Genomic DNA, 21,025 nt, shown 5'->3' with positions numbered 1-21,025 from the left:
GAGTCAAAAATTTTAAACATATGCCATTGGTCATCTACATGTTTGAAGTTTCGCCACCCAATTTCACCTTTGCTCTTGTCTAAAATGCCTTGGATTCAAGAGACCTTTTGGGCTATCAGCTGAAATCATAATGTTAACAGTTGAAACACAAGTTTCAGATTTCTTTGACTTAACTCACCCTGAAGTATTATGCTGAAGGTCTGCAGGGTATTTGCAGTGAACGGGCCTCATAGGGATGGGAGAGATTCTCCTGACAGCCTAGAAAGACATCTGACCATCAGCAAAAGGGTTGTCTGCATAAATCACGAGGCCTAGAGAGGCCAATGAGTTGAGGAACACATATCAGATAAGCTGCTCCAAATTTATAACTCTTCTACCTGATAGCTCTCTTGGATATATTTCACTATTTGTAAAAATCAAACCATAAGTCTTTTTAAAAATGATATGCAGGTAAGAAGGAAGACCCCAATAGTTCTTAGTTGTTTTTCATGTTCCAGAAATAATTATTTCTCTAATATTTATAAATAAAAAAGTTATCTTCATGATACAGAGGACAATGTAACATTCATAACAGTTAAATAATAATATAATATTATAATGTGGCAAAGGTGTTAAACCATGTTTTTGAGTCCAAGACCTATATTCTTTCCCCTTAAACTATCTGTGACATTTAAGATTAATATGATCAGACCACTTAAGCTATGCTTCAGCAAACAAGGGCACATCAGACCCCAAGAACATAAGTTACCTATGGCTCTGATGCATTTGCTCCTCCCCTTGGGGTGTGACATGTGGCTACATTCTTTGGAGTCTATGATAACTTCAAGCTGGGACTGCTAGCAGTAGACAAGATTAAGCACTCCAGTTCTTGAACTACTGTCATTCTGACTTCCAGGAACAGATTTATCAAGCTTCATATCCTTTCCCCTTCAGTCACTGTCAGAGGCTGAGTAAGCAGCCAGCCTCAGCAATCACCACATGATGCTCAAACTTATAAATTTGTATTCTTCCCTTAAACTAGCTTTATATCTCACCCATTTCCATATAACCAAACCTTCCCACTCAGCCTTCTGATACCATTGTCCATTATCACCAAACTCCCCTGCAATCTCTTCTCTGAATGTTCCTTTCATGTTTTTGATCTGATCAGAACCTAAAGTCCCCTAAAGACACAGCTTTCTTGGCCCACTCATTGCATAGTGGACTTTCTCCCGCACCTTATGCTCCTTGAGCCATCTGCAGTGCCTTTTTGCTGTTTCTAAACTGTCTCTCCTTCAAGATCCCTGCTACTTAGAGCTCAGGTCATCAGACTTTTCAACCCTTACTCTTTCTTGCATCTGCCTAGCTCCTGGGCCTTCCCCTCACTCACTGATACAGTAACTCTAAACTCTGAACTCCTGTCCTCCTCACTCACCATGTTTTGATGACTTCCACTTCCACACAGATGAGAAATCAAATACATGTCTTCTCAGTTCTCTCAGAAAAGTGACCTCTTAAACTCCTACAACGATCACTCCCACCACTCAATCTCTGCTACACGGTCATACCAAAGATGTCATCATCACTAATAGGCCATCATCTTAAAATCTCAATTTTAAACATAATGTCTGGCAGTCATTTTCTATCATTGTATATTATTTTAGTTTATTTATGCAAATTCTCTAGTAAGTCTATGCCCTTACTGAGAATTGCCTCTACCATTTATTTCATTCTCCATATTGCCACTGATCTTCACAATTTTTTTTAATCCATTCAGATTACATTGTCACTATACTCACCCTTTTGTGAACATCCTTAACTGCCTTGCCCCAAGCTTCCTCTACTGCACTCAGCTGGCAATACACCAACCCTGATTAAACTCATTGATTCAGTGTCTGCAAACAAACAGTTGAGAATTACTGGAAAAAATCATGTATTCATACTTACTGGATTCCCTTCAAATTTATGGATCACAAGTCTCAATTTAGCACTCAAAAATACATGATGATCCTAGTTTGTTTCCCTATTAAATTCAATCTTCTCCTCTTCAAAATATGTTTTATGCCTGCACTCTATTCAAATTCTCAACTAGTATTCTCCTTACCTCTCACTCTTAGATGATGCTTTTGCTACATGTCTCATGGAAAAGATAAATGCAATCAGAAATGCTGCATATTTCCACTACCAATTCCAATAACCTACCTGCATCTGTAATTACATATACTAGCTTTTCTTCTGTGCAAATGTAAGCAAGCTCTCCATTGTTACCTAAGACCAACTGTCCTACTTTTGCTCTGAATCCAAGTTTATTTTCAAAGAGTTTTACTCTATATTCTTTACTTGTCTCTATTGCATTATAAGTTTTTCCTCTCTGATTATTTCCATAGATATACAAATATATTTTAATACCAACTCTCTCTTTTTTAATAGTTTATTTTTATTTTATTTTTTCTCCATTACCATTTATCCCACTTATACCCTTTTCTACCTCCATCCATACCCCTCAACTCTTTTTTAAAGAAGAAAGAATATCTTTCTTGAACCCATTTATTTCTCCAGAGTCTGTTGCATTTCTCTGCTTCTCATTGCAGCAAACCCATTTTTTTAATTATCTGTATTCACTGCCTTTAATTCTTAACCTCCCAATCTCTCCTAAAGGCACTGAATCTTTCCTATCACTCTTCTAAAGGATCAGATCTTCAGTGGTAGACAATAACCTACTTTAAATGATGTTTTATCTAAGATTTAATGATTCCACACTGGCCTAATTTTTCTCCACCTTTATTGATCACTCCTTAATCTGCTTTGCAGACTTTCCCTGCTCTGCCAAATCTCTCTTGATAGACTGTCAAAGTTCTATTCTTGGTTCCCTCTTCTCTAATTACAGTTTCTCAGATGATTCAAACTATCATTTACATGCTAATAAAATTTAATGTATATCCCATGTCAAGACTTCTTCTTGAGCTCCAAACACCTACATCCCACTGCCTCCTTCACTTCTCACTTGGCTCTCCAACATGCATCTTAACAGAGGTCAAACAGAACAGTAGGTTTTTCCCAAAAACATACTTCCTACTCTCCCAGGCCTTTTTCATCTTAGTAATTGGCTCTGCTGTTTATTCAGTGGCCCAGACTCAAAAGTTAAAATTTAATCTGGAATATTTTCTTATCCTCACCACACTTATACCCAATCTATCACTAAATCTTTTTGTCCTACCTTCTAAAATACATCTTAAATTTGACCAATTCTCAACATGTCCATGATAACAATTGGTTCAAGTAGCTTTCCCAGAGTGCTTCAGTGGTCTATTATTTTGTGCCTCTGCCACCACTGGTGCAACCTCCATCAAGCAGTGAGTAAGATATCCACACTTCATATCATGTCACTCAGTGTGTGTGTGTGTGTGTGTGTGTGTGTGTGTATGAGATCTGTCTGGAAAAAGTGCAGGCATTGTTAATATAACGAGAATGGTTTGTGCAACATCAATGTAACCTGAAAGCCGAGGAAAGTGGGGACTGGAATGTGCATGCATGAACAATGACAACTTCACTGTACTAGCCAGTGGGGATGGTAGATTCTGTTGACTAAGCATGTGTACTGTGTGGCCATCACATTCAAAATGACTGAATGAGTAGAACAATGAATCTACATCAAATCTTGCACTGTTTGGACATTTGCCCACAGAAACTATTCAGATGATTCAGAAGGTTATATCTGAGGGCAACTGGTGATTGGCAGCTTCATCACAACAATGTGTCCACTCATTCATCTTGTGATTCATCAAATGTCTTGTGCAAAGTTTTTTGGTGAAGCATCAAATCATCCGGGTGACTCAAAAGCTAAAGCTCAGATTTGGCATCCTGTGACTTCCAGCTTTTCCTAAAACTAAAATCACCTTTGAAAGGGAAGAGATTTTAGACTATTGATGAGATTCAGGAAAATATGACAGGGCAGCTGTTGGTGATTGGGAGAACTGTATGAGGTCCCAAGGTGCCTTCTTTGAAGGGGACTAAGGCACCATTGTCCTACATATAATGTTTCTTGTATATTCTTCAATAAAAGTCCCTATTTTTCATATTACATGGATGGACAACTTCTGGACAGGCTGTGTATACACATACCCAATCACTGCCTGCTTGCTTCTGCTCAACATCTTCCTGTGCTTTTACACTAGACTTCAATAAAATCAAAACTTATCACTGTGGCCTACAGGACTGTACATGACCTGTATGATATGGTCCTTGCCTGCTTCTCTGATGTCATTTCGTTCAGTCTCCCCCTTGGTTACTGCACAAATGCCAAATTGGTATTCTTCATATACTATGAAATCAGGGTCTTGCCTATCTCAGTGTCCTTACATTTTCTATTTCCTTTGCCTGAAATGCTTTCCACTAAATCCGTACAAGTCTGTCTTCCTCATTGAGCCTGTCAGGATTTCCAATTATCTTCTTGACTTATCTGTGATTACTGTCCTTCCCCACTAGAAACTAGTTCATTAAAGTCAGGAATATTTTTTAGGCATTTTTGTATTACTAGGCATAAGAACAGTGCCCAGGGTCTAGGTGTCACAAAACAATTTTTTTACAGGTCACAAGGAAAAAACATTGTCTCTTTTTCAAAAGAAAATAAATAAATTATTCCAATAAGGTTGTAGGATTAAAAACTATGCTGATAACAGATGATTAACCAAGAGAAATTTGGGACAGATTGTTGGAGAAGAAAAAGAAGAATGATTATCTTCATTACAGATAATTAGCCTTGTTTGAATATGATTGTAAACAGAAAATATACTTTAGAGATGTACTCAGCCAAATAAAACAACATGCCATGTTATTGAAGTTAGACTCACACAGGAGACTGGTAAGCAAAGCAATATATGTGTTTGAATATAGAACTTTAGAAAAGGTCTATAAGTGAAAAGGGTCATCAGGAAAGGCACTATATACCAAGGGTCATTAGGCAAAGATTATAACCACACAAATATCAGAGGTACCTTTGGAATATAGTGATCTGAAAGAAATTATGATTTTAAGACTTATTAATAAGGATAATACTTAGCTTAAAGTAATTCTACAGTTTACTATTCATATAGTTTAAGAAATCTGTAACTCTCTTCCTAAAATATAGGTAATATGATAGTCCCATGGGAGTCCCTGAAAAGGAGAAAGTTAACTTACTTTAATATTTAAACTGCAAAGTAGTGATCAATTAGTTTATTAATAATCATATAATTGAGCAGGGGTCCCTGAATAAAATGAAAAGTAGAAATAACCATCAGGACAATTTTAAGAACCATCTCTCAGCTTTATAAACTAATCCTCCTCTAATGGCCCTTTTTAATGTAATTTATAGTTTCATCATTATCCTTTTTGTATTAGTAATTATTTCTAAAATACCAAAGAACCATCTTTTTTTCAAGGTCCTTCCCTTGGTCTGATTTACAACCCAGCTCAAGTTGGACTCTGTCTTTCTGAGGTTTGACATTTCAAAATATTTATTGCTCTTTTACATTAATGCCTTTCTCATGAATCTGAAGGTGACCGTTACTTCTTTCATCGTGTTGTAATTAAATGGGTCAACTATTGCTTTATTATTTCCACTATTTGTCTGCACAGCACATTAAAACTTTCAGATTAAAAAGTGATGTTGAGCACTGTGTGAACTATAACAAACAAATATTTCCAAAAATATAGGGTCCTCTTGAAGCATTGCTAAAGGAGCTGTTCCAAGCCAAAGCACAAAATCTTTAATATTTTATTGATCAGATCTAAACCTTCTGCCCAAAGTGGCAATTAAATTTCAATTAAACTGACTGAAAGCATCATATTAAATTTCAGCACTTTACGAGCTATCAGATAATGCTGCAGGACAAATCTTTAGTATGATCACACTCTTTTCAAATTATATTATCCTGTTCATTCACAATAAAAGTGACAGTTTTAGGTATACTTTCAATATTTCTTGAATATAAACCCTCTAATGAACACATTTTATTGCCTTTAAATCAATTATTATTGGATATTTTAATAAAGTGAATTGAGCACTTTGTTTTACACACTGCTTAGAAGTTATTATATTTTGCAGTCTGCACAGCAAAGAAATGAATGAGAGAGAGAAACAGCCAGATATGCGACAGTGTAGGAGAAGTGGAATGAGCCATTTATAGGAGGTGGGCTTCCTGTCTCACTCTATAACATTTAATGATACATGCTAATTACATCTGATTAATGGTTTTTTGCTTTTTGAAATTTAGGTTCAAGGTCTGGAAGTTGCTCTTGTGTGAGAAGATGTTAGAAATCACAAAACTATATGTGAATATAACCTTATGTATAGTTTATTATGAAAACTAAGGATGTTAGGCTTTTTAAAAATTTGATTATGTCTCCCTTTCCCTTTGATTTTTTTTATTATAATGCTAAATCCAAGTTTCACAGAACAAAGTTTGTGTTGAATGTTGACCAACATTGTACACATATGAGTGATATAAATGGAACCCTGTGGCATTGGTTCCTCACTTTGGCCACCCTCATGAATAGCGCAGACTGCAGACTTCAGCATAGGTGGTCAGTATGGATGGCCAAGGTGGCCAAAAATGAATGCTTCAGCTCTGTGTTGTCCAGAGAACTTATCACATATGTGAGACATCTCGTCATATTCACTTTACATGAAGATCAATGTACTTGCCTCATGTCATGCACATATGTACACCATTAACACACAAACTGGACCAATGTAGCATAAAAACATGCTCAGAGAGAGAAGGCTAAGCAAGAGCATGATTCTACTTTGAAAGAACCCAGACACATTTAAGGTTTTGCCCTGTTTTGTGAGTAGAGAGATGCCTTTTTTTGCTGAATTTGAAAGGATGCTGTAATAACCTCAGCATAACTCACTGGAGTGGATTAAATTAAAATTTAGATGAAAACCATGATTTCTTATTAAAATGATTCAATTAGATTATGGTCCCTGAGTTTGAGTAATTGAGTCTCAGGGCGACAGGAGACTTTAACAAGTCAGTAAAACTATCCCTTTCCATTGAGCTGGATTGAGGGACCAACAGCAAGGCTGTTCATGGACCTGGCATCCATCTCTGAAGTATGCAAGAACATTATTTCCATAAATATGAAGCCAGTAAACTCTGGCTTCCATGTGCAACTCATATACAAAATAAACTGCAAATTGCCCAACTCCTGCTAGAGTGGACTGCATCTTCAGTCACCGTTTTTAAAATATTCCTTCCTCACACTGTTCTTTTTTTGCGCATGATCCACAGCAGCTGAATTTAGATGCAGTCAACAGGTTACTGTTTACCAGGAATGAGCAGTGTAAGAAATGCTTCTCAACAACAAAAATTTAAAAGGTAATACAAGCAATTTAAAACATAGAAAAGGCTTTGCCCTACTATTTCAGAATATTAATATTCTGAAACTATCAGGCCATTTTAAGTGAATAAAGACACTGGTCTCCTTACAATTTTTATTAGACAATCTCAGATTCTCTTTCACTCATATTGTAATAGGACCCAAAGAAATGTGCCAAGCAAGACTCCCTCCCCACACTCATATCATTCTTCATAAACCTCAAATACAGCAATGAGATCTATTAAAAACACATTCAAACTTTAAACAATCCTCACTATCAACAAACCCTTGTATACATAATAGAGGTCTTAATTAAAACTTCAGCATATTTGCTTGCACACCTTTTTTGGTTAAGCAGAAACAGTTAACAACAGACAATACTAAGTATGTTCAATTTTATCAAACCTAAGTGAGTTGGTGGTTTACACATTGGCAAAGCAGTAGTGTGTGTGTATCTTCTGTGTGAACATATTTTTTTAAGTCATAGCAGAAAATATATCTTCCAATAAGAGCTGAATCATTCAAAGTTGAAAACCTGGTGTTCTGCTTACCTGGACTTCTTCAGGTGAACAAAGGGAAACCAGGATTACCTTTCTAACCCCTCTCCTGCCCTCAGCCAGGCCCTGCAGGATTCATCTCCTCTCCCAGCTATCTCATGCTGTTCAAGGGGAGCCACTGAAGTAAGCAAACACACTAGAAATTTACTTCAATTTATATGCATCTGAAAATAAGAAAGAAATTCATCTTTATTAAAACTCAATATACATTTGGCACTGACAACCTCAGTCACACATCACGTATAGTACAAGAGGTAGACTGCATACAGTGGTGGTGTCACAAGGGCAGAGCAGGGCCATCCTGTATTTGTTTACTTGTAGTCTATCCGAGCACATGATCTACCCATTTAGACAGACTTGAAAAACATGTTCTCTAGCTCCAACTAAACTAACTCTCACCAGATGGCCAGATGGCTCTAAAGCAGGGGTGTCAAACTCATTTTCACCAGGGTCCACATCAGCCTCATGGTTGCCTTCAAAGAGCCAAAATAATTTTAGGACTGTATAAATGTAACTACTTCTTAACTGTTAAGGAGTTGAAATTACATTCGGCCCTTTGAAGGCAACCACAAGGCTGATGTGGACCCCAGTGAAAATGAGTTGACACCGCTGCTCTAAAGGAAATCTGCAGAAAAATTGTAGTAATGCAACCTTTCCACTCTTATTCCTAGTGGGAGGCTTCATTCACACTCAAAGTTAAAAATAAATGACCAACTTCTGGTCAAGATGGAGGCATAGGTAGACACACTTCACCTCCTTTTGCAACCATAGAAAGAATACAACCAGATACCAAAAACAAATAATACCCAGAACCATCAGAAAACTGAGTTGTATGGAAGTCTGACAACCAAGGATTTAAGGAAGCCACAGTCATCCAGATGGGTAGGAGAGATGGAGTCCTAGAGACAGAGAGGCAGAGAGGTGGTGGCAGTGGAACAAATGGTCCCACATTCAAATGTGGTGGGTAAAAATGTGGAGAGATACCTTGGGAGTGAGTGATCCCAGCCCCAGGCCAGACAGCACAGTCCACAGTTCTAACACTGGGAAGATAAACCTCCATTACTTTTGGCTGTAAAACCAGTGGGGATTGGGGTAGTGGAAAAAACTGCCAGATTTTTGCTACTTAAAGGGCTCATGTGGACTTAGAATGTATGCAAAGCTCACAGAAGCAGCTGGAAAGGCACCAATTGCATATAGGAGGTGGGTGAGTGACTGGAAGTGGGGTAAGTGTGGGACAGGCCTCCAAGAGCAAGGAAGCAGCATTGTCCTCACTCTGAACCTCCCTACCACACACACATGCAGCCACAAAATGGTGAAACATGTTGCCCAACCCTAGCAATTACCTAAGGCTTCACCCCATACAATTTACAGGTAAATTTTCTACATAGGCCTCCCTACTAAGCAGCTTTACCTAATACAAAAAACAACAACAACAACAACAACAAAAACACACACACAGGGAGGCTGCCAAACTGAAGAGCAAAGGAATATGGCCCAAATGAACTCTTGGAGAACAACTAAACAAAACGGAGATAACCAGCCTATCAGATGCAGAGTTCAAAATACTGGTGATCAGGATGCTCAGAGAACTCACTGAGTATAGCCACAAAATGAAGGAAGAAATGAAGGACACACTAAATGAAATAAAGAAAATATACAAGAAACCAATGATGAAAGGAAAGAAGCTGGGATTCAAATCGATGGTTTGGAACAAAAGGAAGAAATAAACATTCAACAAGAACAGAACAAAGAAACAAGAATTCAGGAAAAATTGAGGAGAGGCTTAGGAACTTCTGGGACAACTTTGTATGTACCAACATACAAATTATAGGGGTGTCAGAAGGAAAAGAGGAAGAGCAAGAAACTGAAAAATTATTTGAAAAAATAATGAAAGAAAACTTCCTCAATTTGGTGAAGGTAATAGACACACAAATCCAGGAAAACAGAGAGTCCCAAACAAGTTGGACCCAAAGATGACCACACCAAGACACATCATAATTCAAATGCCAAAAGTTAAAGAATAAGAGAGAATCATAAAAACAGCAAGAGAAAATCAGAGAGTTACCCACAAAGGAGTTCCCATAAGATGGTCAGGTGACTTCTCAAAAGAAACTTTACAGGCAAGAAAGAACTGGCCAGAATTATGCAAAATGGTGAAAATCAAGGACCTACATCCAAGATTACTCTATCTAGCACAGCTATCATTCAGAATGGAAGGGCAGATAAACTGTTTCCCAGACAAAGTAATGCTAAAGGAATTCGTTTTCACCAAGCCAGTATTACACAAAATGTTAAAGGGACGTATTGAAGAAAAAGAAGATCAAAACTGTGAACCTTAAAATGACAACAAACTCACAACTATCAACAACTGACTCTAAAAAACAAAAACAAACTAAGCAAACAACCAAAGGAACAGGATCGTAGATATGGAGATCATTTGGAAGGTTATCAGTTAGGAGTAGGAAGGGGAGAATGGCAGGGGAAAGGTGCAGGGATTAAGAAGCATAAATGGTAGGTATAAAACAGACAGGGAGAGGTTAAGAATAGTATAGGAAATGGAAAAACTCAAGAACTTCTATGCATGACCCATGGACATGAACTAAGGAGGGAATTGCTGGAAGGAACCGGGCACCAGGCAGAGGGGGGCAAAGTGGGGAAAACTGGGATAACTGTAATACCATAATCAATAAAATATATTAAAATCAATAATAATAATGGCCTAAATTTTTTTCTTTAAGAGTTTTTAAAATTATTCTTGACATTTAATATTTTATGTTAAGTTCACATATATAGAATAGTGCTTAGGCATTTATATAATTTACAAAGTGATCCTCCTGGTAACTTTAATACCCATCTGGTACCATACTTAATTATTACAGTATTATTGACTGTATTCCCTATATTGTACTTCACAATCCCATGATTATTTTGTAATTATGAACCTGTGCTTCTTAAACCCTTCACCTTTTGCACCCAGATCCCCACCCCGCTCCCATCTGGTAACCATTAATTTGTTCACTGTATCAATGAGTGTTTCTGTTTTGTCTGTTCATTTATTCTGTTCTTTAGATTCCACATATAAGTGAAATCATGTTTTCACAAATGGTACAATAAGATTTCATTCTTTTTATGCCTGAGTAATATTCCATTGTATATATGTACCACATTGTCTTTATTCAATCAACTATCCATGGGCATTTAGGTTGCTTTTATATCTTAGCTATTGTAAATAATGCTGCAATAAAAATAGCGGTGCATATACCTTTTAGAATTGTGTTCTGGATTTCTGCAGATAAATACCCAGAGTCAGATTGCTGGATCATAAGTAGTCTTATTTTTAATATTTTGAGGAACATTTATACTGTTTTCCTCAGTGGCTGCTCCAATTTGTAATCCCACCTATAGTGCATGAGGGTTCCCTTTTCTCCACATCCTCAGGAACACTTGTTGTTTGTGGATTTATTGATGGTAGCCATTCTGATGAGTGTGAGGTAACATCTTATTGTGGTTTTAATTTGTATTTCTCTGATAATTAGTGACATTGAGAATGTTTTTATATGTGTATTGTTCAAATGATAGCCTAAATTGGTCTAAAAAATTTTAAGCCAAAAAGTTAAAATTACCAGAAAAACTACTTAAAATATAGATTTACGTTCACAACTACCAGTAGTGACCTTCACTCTATTCACACAACAAATTTTTCTTGAGCACCTCTGATGGGCCAAGCAGTATTCTGGGCCCAGAGACATCAGTGAACAAAAGAACAAATCCTTGCACTGGTGGTAAAAGGACTAAGATGTATGATAAACTAAGTAAATTATATAAATTATTCAAAGGTAATATGAGAAAAAACAAAGCGGAGAAGAGGGATGGGGAATGCCAGGGAAGGGTTTACAATTTTATTTTTTATTTTTTAATTACAGTCGACATACAATATTATACTAGTTTCAAGTACACACATAGTTATTACATATTTCCATAACTTACAAAGTGATCACTTGATACCTATCTGATCTAGTACCCACCTGACACCATAGTTATTACAACATTATCCACTACCTTCCCTTAGCAACATTTTATATCCCGTGACTACCTTTATGACTGCCAATTTGTATTTATTAATCTCTTTCACCTTTTTCACCCATCTCCTCAGCCCCCACCCACTCTGGCAGCCATCAGTCTATACTCTGTATCTGTAAGTTTATTTCTGTTTTGTTTGTTTGTTTTATTTTTTAGATTCCACATATCAATGAAATCATATGGTATTTGTTTTTGTCTGACTTATTTTATTTAGCATAATACCTTCCAGGTCCATCCATGTTGTTGCAAAAGATAATACTTTTTATGGCTGAGTGATATTCCATTGTTTATATGCATCACATCTGAATAAGATGATTAGGGAAAGAATCACAAAAACAATGATATGTGATGGAAATGATGCAATGATGATCAGCAAGATAGAAAAACATCCATACATAGAAAGGAGAGGCATTTGTGTGATTAAAAAACAAAATATTCTTTAAACTTTTTAAATGTATTTCAAAATTGTCATTTTTTAAATCTTTAATTTTGTGTATGTTTTTAAAATGAACAATATGTTAGTACAGTGGAGCCTGCAATGGATGACAGTGAAGAGGTGCACTGTCATTGATTAGCTCATTTATTCATTCACCAACTACTTGCTTTTTAAAATTTTTTTCTTTTTTCTTTCTTTAACAAATAAATAAATATTCATATATTGGAGATAAATTCTTCAAGAATCTTTGCTAAATTCTTTTATTAAAAAAAACAAAAAAGGACTCATGGACATGGACAACAGTATAGTGTTTGCGGGGATGTTGAAGGTGGAGGTAGAAGAGGGTGAGAGGGGGATAAACAGTGATGTAAAAAAAAACACACAAAAAAACAAAAAAACAAGAAAGTGTGAAAATGGAAGAAAAGGAGGATAGGGAATACTCCTCTCAACTACAACCAGAATAATTTTTCTAAAATAAAAATTTGACCATTCTCTTGCTTATTTAAAGCCCTTTTACATTTTTTGATTTCCCTGAAGATTATATTTAGGTTCTTGGCCCTTGATACCCTACATGATCTGATTGCTTTCTCCTCCTCCCTTCAGCCTACATTTCAGTGAAACTGAACTTCCTATTTCTAGAGTAGATCATGCTGTCTTTCATCTCCCAGACTTTGCACACCCAATTCCTTCCCTCTTTTAGGGACCAGCGTCACTCTCCAGGGCCTTTCTCACTTTTCACCAAGTCAGCTACTCCTTGTCTTGTCACTTCTGAAGCCACTTCATCTGGAGGCCTCGCAAATCATTATCCCACCACATATTTATTCCAGCTTCCCATGAGAAGTGGGATGACATGGGCTTGCCCTCATTCACTGTGGTAATCTCAGAGCCCAATCCAGTGATGCACAAAATAGATATTTCATACATGTTTGTTAAATGACTCAATGAATAAACAAATGGAAGTAGCCTCTGCATGCAGTTGGCACTTGAACAACATGGGTTTGAACTGTGCGGGTCCACTTACGGGTCCATTTATACACGGATTTTTTTTTTTCAATAAACACAGTCATTGTGTTTTCTCTTCCTTATGACTTTCTTAGTAACATTTTATTTTCTCTAGGTCACTCTATTGTAAGAATAGAGTAGATACCACGTATAACAAACACAATATGTGTTAATTGACTGTTTATGTTATTGATCAGGCTTCCTGTCAACAGTAGACTATTAGTAGCAAAGTTTTTTGGAAATCAAAAGTTGTACAGGGATTTTTAACCTGGGGTCATCACTCCCCCAACCCTGTGTTGTTTGAGGGTCAGCTGTATTTAAGTATTGCTACCAATTTCAATGCTTTTGTCCACACTCACAGGGTTCAGAGGTCCATTGATTGTGCTCTCATGACTGTTTCTCTGTATCTTAATAACAGACAGTTTACCTGTGGTTTTAATGATTTTCACTTGAATAGTGTGGTCACTGGTAGGATTCAACAAGCTCATACTGCTTTGAATTTTGCCTGATATATACAAATACCCTCCAAATATTTATCACATAAGAATGTAAGATATAATTCTTCCTTAGGGAAAATATATGTTCATTGATGACTAATTTTCACAAGGCACAATATCTCATAAATAAGCTCTGCGATTTTACTTTGGACTACTGTGAATGTTACTGTCATTTAATTCACAAACTTGAAAATAATTATGTTTTAATATTCTAAAATTTATTTTACAGTCATACCATAAATATGATAGATGGTATGATTGCAAAGTAATAACAATATAGCATATCTGAGTAATATGTTTTATGTATATTTTGCATGTGTGTGGATGTCCAGATATGTCTTCCCCATGTAACAAAGGCCATACCTTCCCTCACTGATACCTGAAGCAGGAACTCAATCTGGTGTTCCACAAGATCCCACCTTATTTATGATCTGTTCATTGGGAAGATACATAGGAGAGTAAATGTGACCATTGGGACTAGACCTTCCCTCTTAAGAAAGACTGATTACATTCCCTGCTGCTGAAAATTATGTAGGCCTTAACTCTTCCCAGTTGCACCAATCCTCTAATTGCTCAAAACTTGGAGCAGTAAAATGACATCAAAAAAGAAAAATGTTAAGAGCAGACATACCTGGACTGACTATTGTAGTAGTCAGGCTACATCCTTTCCACAAAATATTCTAGATTATTTTTTCTTCATTTATTTCTCTAAAAGCAACACCAACTTTTGATGGGTAGTTAGAGGAAACCCCTAGCTTTTACCAGAAAAAAAAATCAAATCAATGAACATAAATATAATAAAAGATGCTGTTCATTTGTAAGGATATGCTCTTGGCGTTTAAGCAGACAGTCCACACTCTGAGCTGGGTGTTGTGTTGATAAAGTGCATGGTATTGGAAAGAGCATTTTTTTCCATGATTCACTATGTTTGGTTTACTCTTAGCTATAAACACCTTTTTATACAAATCTGCCTTCCCTTCTAAGACATATATATGTAAGCAGTCCTGACAAACTGATCAAGCCAAGTTGCTAATAAATTTGATAGCCATTCTTTGCATATCCTGTACTTCCTAAATATATAAATTCCCAAACACAATGGAAGACTAATTTCTATTGCATTTTAATGGAGCAACTTGGCAATTTTTATGCTTTATTTTATTTAACTACAGTGAGTGCCTTCAAAAAAGGCTTCCTGTAAGAGATAGAAGTAGATGGGGAAGCGAGGTGGGGAGAGGAGACAGGAGGTAAAGGGGCTTGCTGTGCTCAGAGAGTGCTTTGCATTTCATTGAGTCCTTACAATTCATTCTCAAGTACAGTAGTTCTGTTGTGTGAGCAAATCTCTTTGCCTAGACCATAATAATTGAACTTTTACAGATCTCCCAAGTACATCAAAAACTGCTGCTAAATCGGAAAGGGTGAACTGAAGCCTGCTCTACTATACCACACTGACTCGTCTCCAATGCTATGCTGGATTTATTTTTGACACTAAGAAAAGAACCATGAATTTTTGTCAACTGCAGCATGGGAATTTACATTTGTTCTATAAAATGCACTGAAAAAACCAGCCTGCTCTTTGAGAATGGGAAATGTAATCTATCCAACTCTCAATAAACTTGAGAATATATATATCTGGTTAAACCCATCTAAAATGAGATGCAGTCCTGGCAATATGGTGGGCTCAGAAAGGCTGGCAATAAAAGTAGATATACAGTATCTGACATCAGATTGTTTCAAGCTTAATTTCAGTAAAGTAATAATGTCAGAAAAAGAAGCGCTCTGTGATGCACAGATTGATACCATTAGATAGAAGCTATGCAATGCCTTATGAACACAACCATTTTTGACTTGATATTATGATTAAAGAATAGAGTGATATTCAATGTGCCAGCTCAAGATTTGCAGTTATAAAAGTTGACCAGGATAGTGGTCAGGGAAAGGGATAAAATATGGCAAATATATTTGTCTATAAATAAAACAAACAGGATTATATTACTCTAAAAATGGTTCTGTGTAAATGCCCTCCACAATTTGCCCTGGCTAGCAAGTAATTGCCCACATTCTATGAGAAGGAGCCTTCAAATGAAGAATATTAAACAAAGAATGCTTATGTATCACAGTCAAATGAAACAAAAGCTCCTCAGTAGCACGTAAGCCTCGACGGCTAAGATGCATAAAATAATTGGTGAAAGGCGATGGATATCTTAGAAACCCAAGCAATGAAAGCTCAGTTACATTTATTTTTCTCTGAAATTGCTTTTATCAGTCAATAAATAATTACATAATCACATCCTACTTCCAAGAGAACATACATGGTGCCACCCTTAGCAGGTTTCATTTGTGGGCTCACACCTCTATTCAGGATTCCCAGTATTAATCAAGTCAACCTTTGGTCTTCATCTTGGCAAATGTCAAGTGCATTTTGTCTTCAAAAAACAATAGGGTTCGTGGTTTCACTTTTCCCATATAAAAGATCATTCCCTGCTCTCCTTTCTCTTTTGGAGAAGACATTATAGCAAGTTCAGGTACTGATCAAGCTCATAAAAATGAAATGGAACATGCCTATAAAGGTAAAAACACAAATAGGATTTTAAATGTGCAGTCCACTGCCCCCCCATAAACAAACACTCACACATCTTCTACTCAAACATGGCTAGATGCCCTAACAAAGAGATCACCTGGACACACACCCTTAAAAACAAGGGGATTAGGAAATAACCCACAAAGAATTATCCTTTATAATTTTGAAAAATATCATGGCGAACTTGAATCAATAGCTAATGCCACAATTAAAAATGTATTCCTAAATCTATTTTGTTATATATGAAGTATGCTCCCAAATATGCTGTGAAATGAATAAAAGAGAGAAATTAAATTTCCTTCACCTCCAAAATAATGAAGATATTACTGACAAATCAATATTGTTGCTATTAAGAGTTGCATCCGTGAGCCATTTTGGGGGAAATGTTACGCTTTCGTCTGTTTGTACACCACGAGCCCGTCCTCTGTCATTCCCTTTCTCTTTAATCTTGTTTGAGTGTACAGCTCACTCATCCTTATTTTATTGACTCAATCACAGGCGCACTGTCACTTTTTATAAAATGGTCACTGCAGAATCACATCAAGCAAATTTTTGATTCTGCAGTCAGTAATTTAATGCCTTTATGGAATTGCAATTTCAGGGCTCACTGCTTGTTTTTCTAAAATGTACTTTAGGAATTAGTTACTCCAGCCACAAATCAGTTGAATTTATGCACAGTTGTAATACAGTTTATGGCCTCATGGTACATTGCTTCAAAAACAGCAGATGTGAAATTATGATAAATATAATGAGTGTTTTTTTGCCTGATCTAGTGGAGTAGAGAAGGATCTGGAGCGTGTTTACCTATCCCATACAGTACATTTAATGTCTTAGTCAGGAGCCCTGACAATGGCTGATTAATGTCCTCATCTCCTTTATTAAAGATAAGAGTAGCACTGCAGTCAGGAGATAGAAAGCACACCATAAATCTTCGTAAAATGAGCAGTCAAATAATCACTCATCAGAAATAAAATCTACATACATTAACACTAACACTCAGCCTTCTGCGCACGCTCTCATAAAAAGCAAGAAGAGATGGCAGTGCCGAAGTTTTAATTTGAACTAGTTCTTTAAGTTGAATATTACAAACCCTGTAACCTGGATGCAAAAGCTGGCATTTAAAAGCACATGTGAAAGGAGCAGATGCCTCATCATTACATTAAGAGCATGAAGCAGGCAACAATTAAGCGATTCACTGGAAAGACATAATGCTGATCTATGCTAGCAATTAATCACAGAATACATTAGACAATGATGGGTGACCTACAAATTTTTGACAAAATAATTTTTCATCATGTTGGCGATTTCTTAGCCTAATATGCCTGCAAGGCACAGAGTCAAAACCTGTCATTTATTCCATCGCTCCTTGACAGGCGGCAACCTGTCTTCCAGACAAAATGAACATTATCTGTGCTCACTAGACATTTAGTGCAGGGCTTAGCTTATGACTAATGATAATCGGCAGACAGAAATGTTAGAGTCTGAAATAATGTTCTCTTTGTTAAAGAAATTTCTTGAGGTAGAATTTTTTTTCCAAAAGATGTATAAAGATAAAAACTGTTTTTTAAAAAATCTGGATTTTAATACAATTCCAAGAACCAATATTTCTTTTCTACCAAAATAAACAGAAGGATGTAACAATTTTTAAAAATTAACATCTCATTTGAATACCGACTCTTGCCTGAAAATTTTTTATGTGGTTAGAAACTGAGATACAAAAGAAAGCTCTAGAGATAGCGCCTTAAACAAGAAAATATGGGCAAGCTGTTTTGTGTTCCAGGTTTTATTTTGAATCGGGTGGAAATAAGTTTGAAACATCATGAGCGCGTGCACTGCAGAATATAAATAAATGAAGGCCATGCTGAGAAATGTACTCCCACCACTCCTATTTCTCCTGGTTTCCATCCATCACTAGGTTCTTCAAAGCCTGAGACAACCTAAAGCGCATTTGAGGAAAGCAATTTTGAGCAAGAGAAATGCATAAAATTGCAAATTTATTAAATGGATTTAAAATTCCACAAGCAAGTACTTTATCTTATACTTATAATTAATATAATTGTTTTATGCACTTTGAATGAAGAGAAATGGATTTTTTTAGTTATTTTTCTTGTGTGCTACATGTGCAAAATGCCATCTTAGAGAGAGATTTTTCTTTGGACTCAGGCATCAAATTCCTATTAGCCTTAATGGGACTTACACATGCACACTGATAGGAGAATATACCCCTTAGGCTGGAAATTTAAAAGAACAAATGGCAAGGACATCAAAATAGTAAAGTCTAATTTAGATGATCCATAAGCCTGCACATTACTTTCCTGAGAAAGCAAACAAATGTTATGCCTTATGATGTTTCTGATTGTTTTGATAGCCCTGTAAATACATCCTCCAGACTCATTACTTAAGGAGAAAGTCTATTTTATCAAGCTATGCAATTTTTGACCACATGTTTGGACTGAATTGTATTTTTTTCAGTTTTGCATAATGCACTATTGCAAGTTAGTTCAATGTAGTTCCAATCATGACATCCTGCTTTGAACCTCTGCCTACCTATCATACAGCTAGTGTGTCATTCTTTTCCCAATGATGAAAGGGAAGAGGAAAATGCAAAAGACTTTTGACCCCAAAAGCATAGATGTTTTATTAGATTTGCTCCAAATTTCTTCCAGTAAGAATCTGGTTGGCATGTAATCCAAAGAAGTCTGCATTATTCTGATGAGATGGCTGCTTGACGGTCCATAAATCATGAGTTTGTTTTATCAGTATAAAGGCCAGATAAACAGTCATCTACCTGGCAAACATGGGGCTTGTTCTGTGATTGTTCAAAACAATTCAGTGAAGGATGAGGAGAAAATTACCCTTTCCTTCCTCAGCATAACCAGGGTTTCCAGTTCAAGGATTTAGGTATACTGAGTGTGAAAGCTAATATTTAAATATCTGTCTAATCTCATGATAACAAACAACTTTAGCCTGCAGTGATCACAAATCCCCCATTTTCTGGGCTTTCATTTTATCTCTGGCAAAACAAATATGAAAACAATAATCACCCTTTCCTCCCCATCACTGGTGCTCATTCCCTGTCCTGTATGTACTGATTCATCAGCACCAAGAGGCTCCTAAATGAGGGCGACCAGAACTTGAGTGTTTGTAACAGGCTTTCTCCAGGAGGTACTATTGCCAGTTACTGTGTTAGAATTGCTGTTTTCCTGCACGAGCAAAGCTAACTCTGTGTCTGCTACCCCTACCCCTGTGTGCAAATCTCCAGGAAATTCTTTGTATTCTTCTAATCTGCGAAATTTTACCTCAATAAGAATGTGAATGAAAGATATGGGCCTGTACAGTCAAATGGCCATTTGATACAAGTCACCCATTAAATGTCATAAGTGTAAATTGATTCAAAAAAAATAAATCAGTACATTAAAATGTAGAAGGCAGCCAAACTAGCTCCAAACTAAGGAATGAGAGGTCTGTGCATGCTAATTCTAATTTTGGAAATAGCTTACATGGTGAGTTTCACATCACTTCTTCTCATCCTCCTCCAGCTCTTTTTACATCTCTTCTTTCCCCCCACCTTCCCCTTCTCCCTTTACATCAGCCAATGGACTAAATGGAAAACAGAGACACAAGAAGGCATGAACACTGATTCAGACATTGCTATCTGGATCATATCCACAGCAGAGTTGCCCAGGGAGATAAAGGTTGAAGATATACACAAGAAAATAACTACTGGGTGAAAGTTACAACCAGGAAAATTTTGACATTCATGAGGCCTGTGATTTTGCTCCTGTTTTCAAACCCACACTCTACTGAATAATGAAGATGCAGAAATTTCTCTAAAATCCTGCTGTTCACAGGATAGTAGTGAAAACACTAAGAAACCAAAGTCATAATATCACTGTGTGTTTGAATTGGAGGCACTTAGGCACCAACCACCGTATGCAAGAATTTCTCTCTGCAAAATCCCTAGGTTATTATCATACGTGTTTGCCCTTACTCTCTTCTAGCGACATGAATTTACTTACCTGAGACAGGTCTTCTTCCAATAGGATTATAAATATCTGGATAGCAATATTTACCATTTATCTAACACTTACGATATACCAGGTGTCGGGATAAGACCTTTATGTGTATACCCTAATTTCAATCTATTTAAAGTATTATCAACCCATTTTAAGAATGAAATAATGAAAACTGAGTTTAGAAAGCCTTGACAAGGACCCAGAGGCAATTAGTTGCATTCGGCTCTAAGGACTGCGTTCCTAACCATTAGGGAATGCCACCTCCTTGAAATAAACACACATTTTGTTTTGCAGAATGAATTGACTCCATGCGGATAACACTATCACCTCCTCATTGCCTGTTCTAGTCCCTCTCTTCCAAGAGATATTTTTCATCCAGTTTAACCTTTCTAGTTGACTAGGTTATTTCTCATATGATTTCGTTTTCATTGCTCTTTCTGTCCTTCTTACTTTCTTCTACATATTCTCTTAAAATGTGGCACCTAGAACAAAATGTAATAATTTCTATGAGGTCTGGC

Source organism: Phyllostomus hastatus, unplaced genomic scaffold, assembly GCF_019186645.2.
Source record: "Phyllostomus hastatus isolate PE091 unplaced genomic scaffold, TTU_PhHast_1.1 phas_scaffold_501, whole genome shotgun sequence".
Taxonomy (NCBI): Eukaryota; Metazoa; Chordata; class Mammalia; order Chiroptera; family Phyllostomidae; genus Phyllostomus; species Phyllostomus hastatus.
This window is presented reverse-complemented; position numbering follows the sequence as displayed.